The sequence below is a fragment of the Castor canadensis genome, chromosome 14 (genome assembly GCF_047511655.1).
Source record: "Castor canadensis chromosome 14, mCasCan1.hap1v2, whole genome shotgun sequence".
NCBI classification, from domain to species: Eukaryota; Metazoa; Chordata; class Mammalia; order Rodentia; family Castoridae; genus Castor; species Castor canadensis.
In genome coordinates, this window is record NC_133399.1 from 12,839,136 (window position 1) to 12,847,204 (window position 8,069).

At 37.5% G+C, this 8,069-nt stretch overlaps 1 pseudogene; it reads left to right on the forward strand.

The window, feature by feature from the left end:
- Positions 1-398: 398 nt before the first annotated feature.
- Positions 399-1,530, forward strand: LOC109677796 (lactosylceramide 1,3-N-acetyl-beta-D-glucosaminyltransferase-like; annotated as a pseudogene).
- Positions 1,531-8,069: the final 6,539 nt, after the last annotated feature.

Below are 8,069 nucleotides of genomic sequence, written 5' to 3' on the forward strand. Positions count from 1 at the left end.
CTTTGGGGAGCAGGACTTGAACTTGGTCCTGTTTCCACCCTGCATCAAAACGCTTACTAATTCTTTGATGGAGGATCTACACCTGGACCATCTCCGTAGCCTTCCCAGCATCCTGCCTGTGGTGCACTACACAGTAGCAGTTCATATTCACAGCAAGAGCAGAGTCCACACATGAAACTCTACGAAGAATGCCAGGGTAGAAGGATGCTGTGTGCCAATGTCCTCACTCTATAGTGTGTTCCATTCTTTTGCAATCTCAGAGAAAATGACATGAAAATAAACAAATGTGTGAAAGAAGATCCTTTTCCATTTTAAATTACTACACATAAAAGTTCTGCGAACTACTAAGTTCTATATTCTTGAAGAAGCAAGAGTCTGTTTAATACAGATCCTGAAAAAACACGCACGTGGACGTGGGAATGTTGGTAAGTAGCAGAAGAGACAAAGTGGGCAGTTTTTTTCAGATATTATCCACTTGTTTCATACTAAGTTTGATGGTTTTTAGGGGACCAACTCATAATCCCATTGTGAGACAAATGAAGTCCTACTCTTACAGACACCTCGTAAATAGCTATGACTTTGTGAATGATACCCTGTCTCTTATGACAGTTCAGAGGGAGATTGCTACCTATACTTGATAAGCCACAAGAAGTGTCACACTCAAGATGTCCTCCTTTCACTGTTTATAAAGACTCCTGAGAACTATGAGTGACTTTCTGCCATTAGAAGAATGTGGGGCAACTAGAACTTTGTTCAGTCTTAACTTAATGCCGGCATCAAAACTTTGGTTGCCTTAGGTACTCCTCCTGCACTCAATGGAGAACTGCAAAGAAAACTGGTTTGGGAAGACCCAAGTGTACAGCGATATAATTCAGCAAGACTTTGCCAATTTTTTTCTACACTTTTACTCTTAAATTCCTTCTGCAGTTCAGTTGGGCAAACTCCTTTGATCTACATGGCAAATTCTTGATGCCTGCTGATGATGGCATGTTTTTTCACATGCCAAATCTTATTGAATACCATCATGGGTTAGAACAAACTGGTGTTCAAGACTTTTGGATTGGTTATGTTCATTGTGGCACCCCTCCCATTAGGGTAAAAGCATCAAATACTACGTTTGTTATGAAATGTACCAGAGGCCAACTACCCTGTGTATGGGGCTGGCACTGCCTATGCCTTCTCCAGTGAAGTGGCTGACAAAGTCCATGAGGTGTCACAGGCACTGAATTCTATTCTTTGTATAGATGATGTGTTCATGGGCCTCTGTGGCAAAAAAAATGGGAATAGTAGCAGTGTACCATATGTTTTTCCTAATGAAGGTAAAGCTCATTATCAACCTTGCATCTACATAAAAATGATGACATCTCATGGACATGTTCAATACCTTCTGCATCTTTGGAAGGATACTACAGATCCTAGGGGAAATATTTCTAAGGGTTTTGTAAAAAATATTGCAGATTCATTGAGATAGTTCTCCTACGCAAATTGACCTATACAGACACATATCCTTGCAGGGCTGCATTTTTCTAATAGTACGTGAACACTCTGATATTTTCAATGTCACTGAGCCAACACTGGATGAAAACACTTAAATGTTTTGTATACCCTAAGTAAAATGAATGTGAAGGACAAAGAGAGATTCTGCAAGCACAATCTATCAAAATGTGTCTTTCATTATGGAAGCTATTCAATGTAACATCTGATTCATGGCCTAAAGTCATTTCAGAAGAATTCAAATTTTGAAAGGGATAATATGAGTGAAAAATCAAATGCAAAATTCAAGCTTTTGTTTAATTCCACATGTATATATGAGATGTGGGGAAATTATTAAGAAACCTCAGTATTAGAATAACAGCTTTTGAAAATACCAAGTGAATGTACATTACAGCATTTCAAAGAAATTAATGTACCTTATTTTTGCTAAAGAGCTCTTGGTGGAGGTAGTGGGGGTGTGGGGGTATGGAAGCATTGCCAGAGAACAAAGTACATGAATCTGGTAAAAGTCTCTTGTTCTTAGGAGACAGAGCAGGAAACTATCTGCACTTTCATTGTAAATGGCTGTGCTGCCTGTGAGGCTCAGCCTCAGAGCAATAGAGCTCTTGCCTAGCAAGGCTCAGACAAACACACAGATCATTAAAAGCCTCTTTCCTGTATAAATTATATAATATTAGTGTTTAAATACTTGTACTAATTAGTAAAATTAGCCCATCCCTTTCCAACATCATAAACCACAGTATTTTGTCCCAAGTTCAGAGTTTTAAATTTAGAATAGTAAATCAAAGCTGTAGTATCTAAAACAATCTATTCTTGACTCGAATAACTATCAGAGAGGATCTTTATCTTTTAAACATGTCAAACTTGAAAGTAGCATAAAAGTGATGTAGAAATTGCCAGAGACTGAAAACATTTGTAAAGCTGCGTGTTCTTGGTTATTGAAGAGTTATGCCTGAGATCTATAAATAACTTAGACTTATTTTATTAAACACAATAAAAACATGTTCATGATGCAAACAACTCACTACAGATGTCTGTTTCTAGGGACATTATATAATCTCTCAAAGGCAATATAGTGACTTTAGCAAAAACAGTTGAACTGATTATCAAAACACTGGCTTCACAGGCACCTGTTTGAGAAAACTCAGATGCCTCATTCATAAGATGATGCCCCAAACACACAAAAGACCAAACTAACAAAAATTTCTCAGGGTATAAACCTGCATGAAGACATCTGTAATTTTACCAAGAATATATTCGTTTCTGTTTTGGCAGCACTGGGGTTTGAACTTATGGCTTCATGCCTCCTAGGCAGGCACTCTTGCCATTTGAGCCACTCCACGAGTCTTTTTATGTGATTTTTTTGGAATAGGGTCTGCCACACTATTTTTCCAGGGCTGCCTTCACATCAGCATCCTTCTGAACCCAGCTCTTGAGCAGGTAGGATCATATGTTTCAGCCACCAGTCCCTGGCTACAGGTAGATTGTTAATGTTCACAGAAATCTTTTCTACGTCTATTCTATTTTGAAATGTGAGGTTTGTTTAAATTGCTTAGGAAATTTGGTATTTTTAACTATTATCAAGACTACAGTGTCAAACATTTAAGAGGTAGTTACTTTCAGAATAAATTCAGGGTTTTAGACCATTGCAGTTTAGATTTTCTGATGACTTTTAAAAACTGTAAAGAACAAAGGACTTTTGACAAAGTGGGTTTATACTTAATCTTTATTAGTTAATTCTTAAATACCTATTTGCCTTAGGGCAGGCTATACCCTGTGTATCTATACTTGGATCTGTTAAAATTTGCTTCCTAAAAAACACTTTGTTTCTCTGATTTCCTTAAGAAAATTATCTCAAAGGTTTCTGTTAACTTTAAAGTGTCAGTCTTTCATTTACATCATTGAACAGTCTACTCCCTTCCTGAAACGTGCAGAACCTCATTCCTTTACCATGGATGATTCTGTTATCTTTATGGACATCAAGGAAACAGCAGTGGTACAAGTCCTACTGTGGCACTTAGGGCTTGTTCTGGACATTGAGTGATTGCAAACAACGGGCTTCTCCTGCCTCTGTGGGGCAATTTTCTTGTCTAATTTCTTACAGTCAGTTTGTTCCTGCTTCCTGACTGCTAATCTGCTCTCAGCTTGGAAATGGGGTCACCAAGATATTTCCACTGCATCAAATAAGAATAGATAGGTAGAAAGGGAGCAAATGAGGGCCTGATTTTTAGTAAAATGCATGGAATAGACTGTAGAGGGAAAAGCTGAGAAAATGTGTGGTGGCATCACAGTGTAGCTGGTGCTGAAAGTTTTAGATTTGCTTGTAGACATCATAATTTAACTCGTTAGAAACTTTGAGAACCACTTTGGCTCACTTTAGAAGCAGTTTGACCTCTACTCAAAACTGAAAACTGCAAATCTATCTATTTTATGTTGGGGGACAATATGTACAAATATCAAGTTATTAATTGGAAGAAACAGCCTTCTTCTGATTGGCCATCTGTAAGTGACAAAAGAGGAGTGTTCAAATTTCTCTGCATGATTTTATTTCTATAATATGAAACCACGCACATACACACACACACACACAAACACACACGCACATGCACACACATACACATGCACATACACACACGCAAATACACACACATAAACACACATACACACATATGCACGCACGCACACAGACACACATATAGAGACACACACACATGCACACATGCACATACACAGACACACATACACACGCACATACACACACATACACATACAGACACACACATACATGCACACACACATACACACATGCACATACACACACATTTACACACATACACATACACAGACCTACACACATACACACATACACACCATCATACACATTTACACACACACATGCACATACACATACACACGCACGCACACACAAATACACATACAGATGTACACACACATACACACACATACACGCACATACACACACATACACATACAAATACACACACATACACTCGCACATACATAGGCACATACACACACATAGACACACACATACACACATACAAAAGCACATACACACACTCACACAAGCACACACACACACACACACACACACACACACCCGCAATCATTCCCAGGGTAATTAAGACCCAAAGCTTTATTAAATTAAGAAAATTATTCACTAAGCAGCACAGAATCTACACTGTATTTTCGTCACCTGTATCTAGGCGTTTTGTGTTGGGTTGTTTCATTTTGGCATTGATTTCACAACACAGTGCATGGTGATGCTGTGTCCAGTGTTTTCTGAATTTCTCCTCCGTGACTGTCCCGTTTCCTTGATAATCAGAAGGCAAATATCACCATTCTATGGCCAATGCAGACTCTAAATGGCGATTCCTAGGAAAACTTAACACCACTGTGTGGAAGCAGGAGGATGGGGATGTGGACCAAACAATGTGTACACATGTGAGTAAATTTTAAAATGCTAAAAAAAGAAAAATACTTATGTGACAGTCATTAGTTGGCAACAGATGACTATTGGGCCAAGATTGGGTAAAGCAACCTCTCTGTTCAATTACCTCACCTGGAAATTTGAAGGTGATGAAAACAGAGTGTACCTTTTTATACATACAAAACTATATGAACTTGATTCATGCCCATCTTTGCCAGAAGTAGACTGAGCAGGCTATTGAGTCTTGTGAGCATTAGTTTTGCCCACTATACTTTGAGGTAATCTGTGACTTAAAAACTTTATCTGTAAATTATAGCTACAAGAGCTGAGCCTTATCCTTGAAGTATATACGAGATTGTATAGGTTATGACAGCAAAATGAAATACTCAATTGCTAATGAAATTTATGGAATAAATGATCTTATGCAAAAACAACCATGGTGTTTGATAGAAGAAGAAATCTATTGCCTCTTAGAGATGACTGAGCACTATGCCTTACACATGTGGGAAGGACCAAGTTCTGCTGGAGGTAATTATCAGTGTGAAAGTGAGCTGTTCACAAGTACAGAGTCTCCCATGACAAGGCAGAGACATCAGCCACACTTATATGATAGCTCTGTCATGTGTGAAGATGAAAATCAACAAAATTCTAACATTTCTAGAATTCCTCGAGGGATTAAATGTTCAGTTCCCCTTCTGCCTATTAAAAACACAAACCCACACATTATGAGGCCGTCTCATAAAGAGAAAATGACTTATTCAAGTGGAATTTTTAAAAACAATCTCAGGCATCCTGTCTACATATTTGTGAGAGTGGTATGCATTCGATCTCACCCAAATAAAGTCGTGTATGAACTGGCATGGATGAGTACTATCTGTTCCAAATACGTAGAAATACTTGGAAAAATATGAAATAGCTGAGATCCAACTGAGAGAAAATAACACTTCAAGTGTATTTCTCAAGTGTGTAATCAGAAGTAAAATCAGAGGTTCAAAAAAGTCTGTATTTACTGACTTAGGTTCTGGACTCAGATAAGAAGAGTGAAGAGTGAGGAGAAGTTTTATTAGTACTGAAGTGGGAACAGGAAATGAGAACTCTGGCTTGCATGAAGCAAGGAGCAGGAACACATGAGAGACACCTAGCATAAAACCTGTAACACCTGCACTGTTCGTGAAGCTAGAGATAGAGAAAAATGATGGGGAAGGTGGATTGCAGGCAAACCTAAGTCACAGCTAGAAAGAGAAACAGTGGTGAGAAGTGAGTGATCTCAGGAAGGGTCAGGATATAGAGCCTTTGCAGCTTAGTTGCCTTAAAATATCAGAATGTGTCTATGACTAATAAAATTCCTTCTGCTTTAGAAGGCTCAAACTCAAAATACAACCATAGAATATCTCCACGATGCAATTTCATAGAAAATAACTCCACTAGTAGAGAACGTTCTCTCTCTTTTTCACACACACACACACACACACACACACACACAGAGAGAGAGAGAGAGAGAGAGAGAGAGAGAAGAGGAGTTAAGATTCATGAAAAATAGAGTTCAGTTTCCTTTAGCAGGAAAACAGGAATTCAAAGATAAGATTGCAGGTAGTGCAAATTTTCCAGACTTAAGTAAATACTGACATTCTCAGATGGAAAGAATGTTGTGTCACAGATAGAAGAATGTAAACAGTAATCAATAGTTGAAATTCTGAGATAAACCAAATCCTCAAAGTCAAAGAGGAAAAGCTCACATCTCAGTGGATAAGAGAGAAATCTAGGACGTACTTTCTATTACTTTCTGACCATTTCCACTATCCTTGAACTGCTAAGAACTCCTCACTCAGGTTGACCTTATAGATTGCACCTGTGGGTTTGCTCCCAGGCTTCTGGTTGGTGTCAGTAGCACCCCTTCAGAATCCCAGGTTGTTGACCCTTCTTGCAATATCAATACTAATTCCAACAGATTACTTGCAGATAAAAAGAAAATAAGATATTATAGATTTCATTAGAAATAACAGAGAAGTCCCCTCCCAAATTAAAGGACTCCAGGGTAGGGATTCAAGGTAAAAACATATTTGTAATGGAAATATTGCTCATGAGTAAGTAAAAATCAAAAAGACTAACCGAACATCCACAATGTGAACTAGTGATATTAAATATTCTTAAAGATTAATAAATAATGTGCTTCTATTAAAAAGAAAAGTGATCTTGTCTGTGACTTGGTATGAAAAGTTTCCACCATGGAATTTCCATGTGTTTTGACATAAATCAAGTCCAAGGCAAATGTGGTAAATAACAAATTTGCATTAAAATGCTTACTCAACAATGGGGGAAAACAGGGTCATATTTTTCTAAATTTATTGAATCCCTTAAAGAGGATTATAGCATTAGTTGGTACCTATTCGAAATCAAGTAAGTGTGTTAAAATGTTTCAGAAAAACATTGGGGAATTTAAACAGAATTCATATTTTCCAAACCAATACAGGGAGTGAAGGGGACAATATTTTTAAACACAGAAAGAATGATGGGGAATTAAACATTTTAGAACCCACTACATTGCAATGTTGCACTGGGCACTGTTTATTCCCAAGTAAGAGGGTCAGAAAGCTCTTCTATGTTATTTGCTTTTATATTTTGTCTAATTTTGCCACTGATTTTCAGCCTAAAGTCACTGTCATTACGTTCCTAAAGTCACTAATGCTATAATCCTCTTTAAAGGATTCAATAAATTTAGAAAAATATGACTCTGGTTTCCCACCTTGTTGAGTCAGCATTTTAATGCAAATTTGTTATTTACCACATCTGCCTTGGACTTTGTTCATGTCAAAACATATGGAAATTCCATGGTGGAAACTTTTCATACCAAGTCCCAGACGAGATCACTTTTCTTTTTAATAGAAGCACATCATTTATTAATCTTTAAGAATATTTAATGATCGCTAGTTCATATTGTGGATGTTCGGTTAGTCTTTTTGATTTTTACTTACTCATGAGCAATATTTCCATTACAAATATGTTTTTACCTTGAGTCCCTACCCTGGAGTCCTTTAATTTGGGAGGGGACTTCTCTGTTATTTCTAATGAAAACTATAATATCTAATTTTCTTTTTATCTGCAGGTAATCTGTTGGAATTAGTAT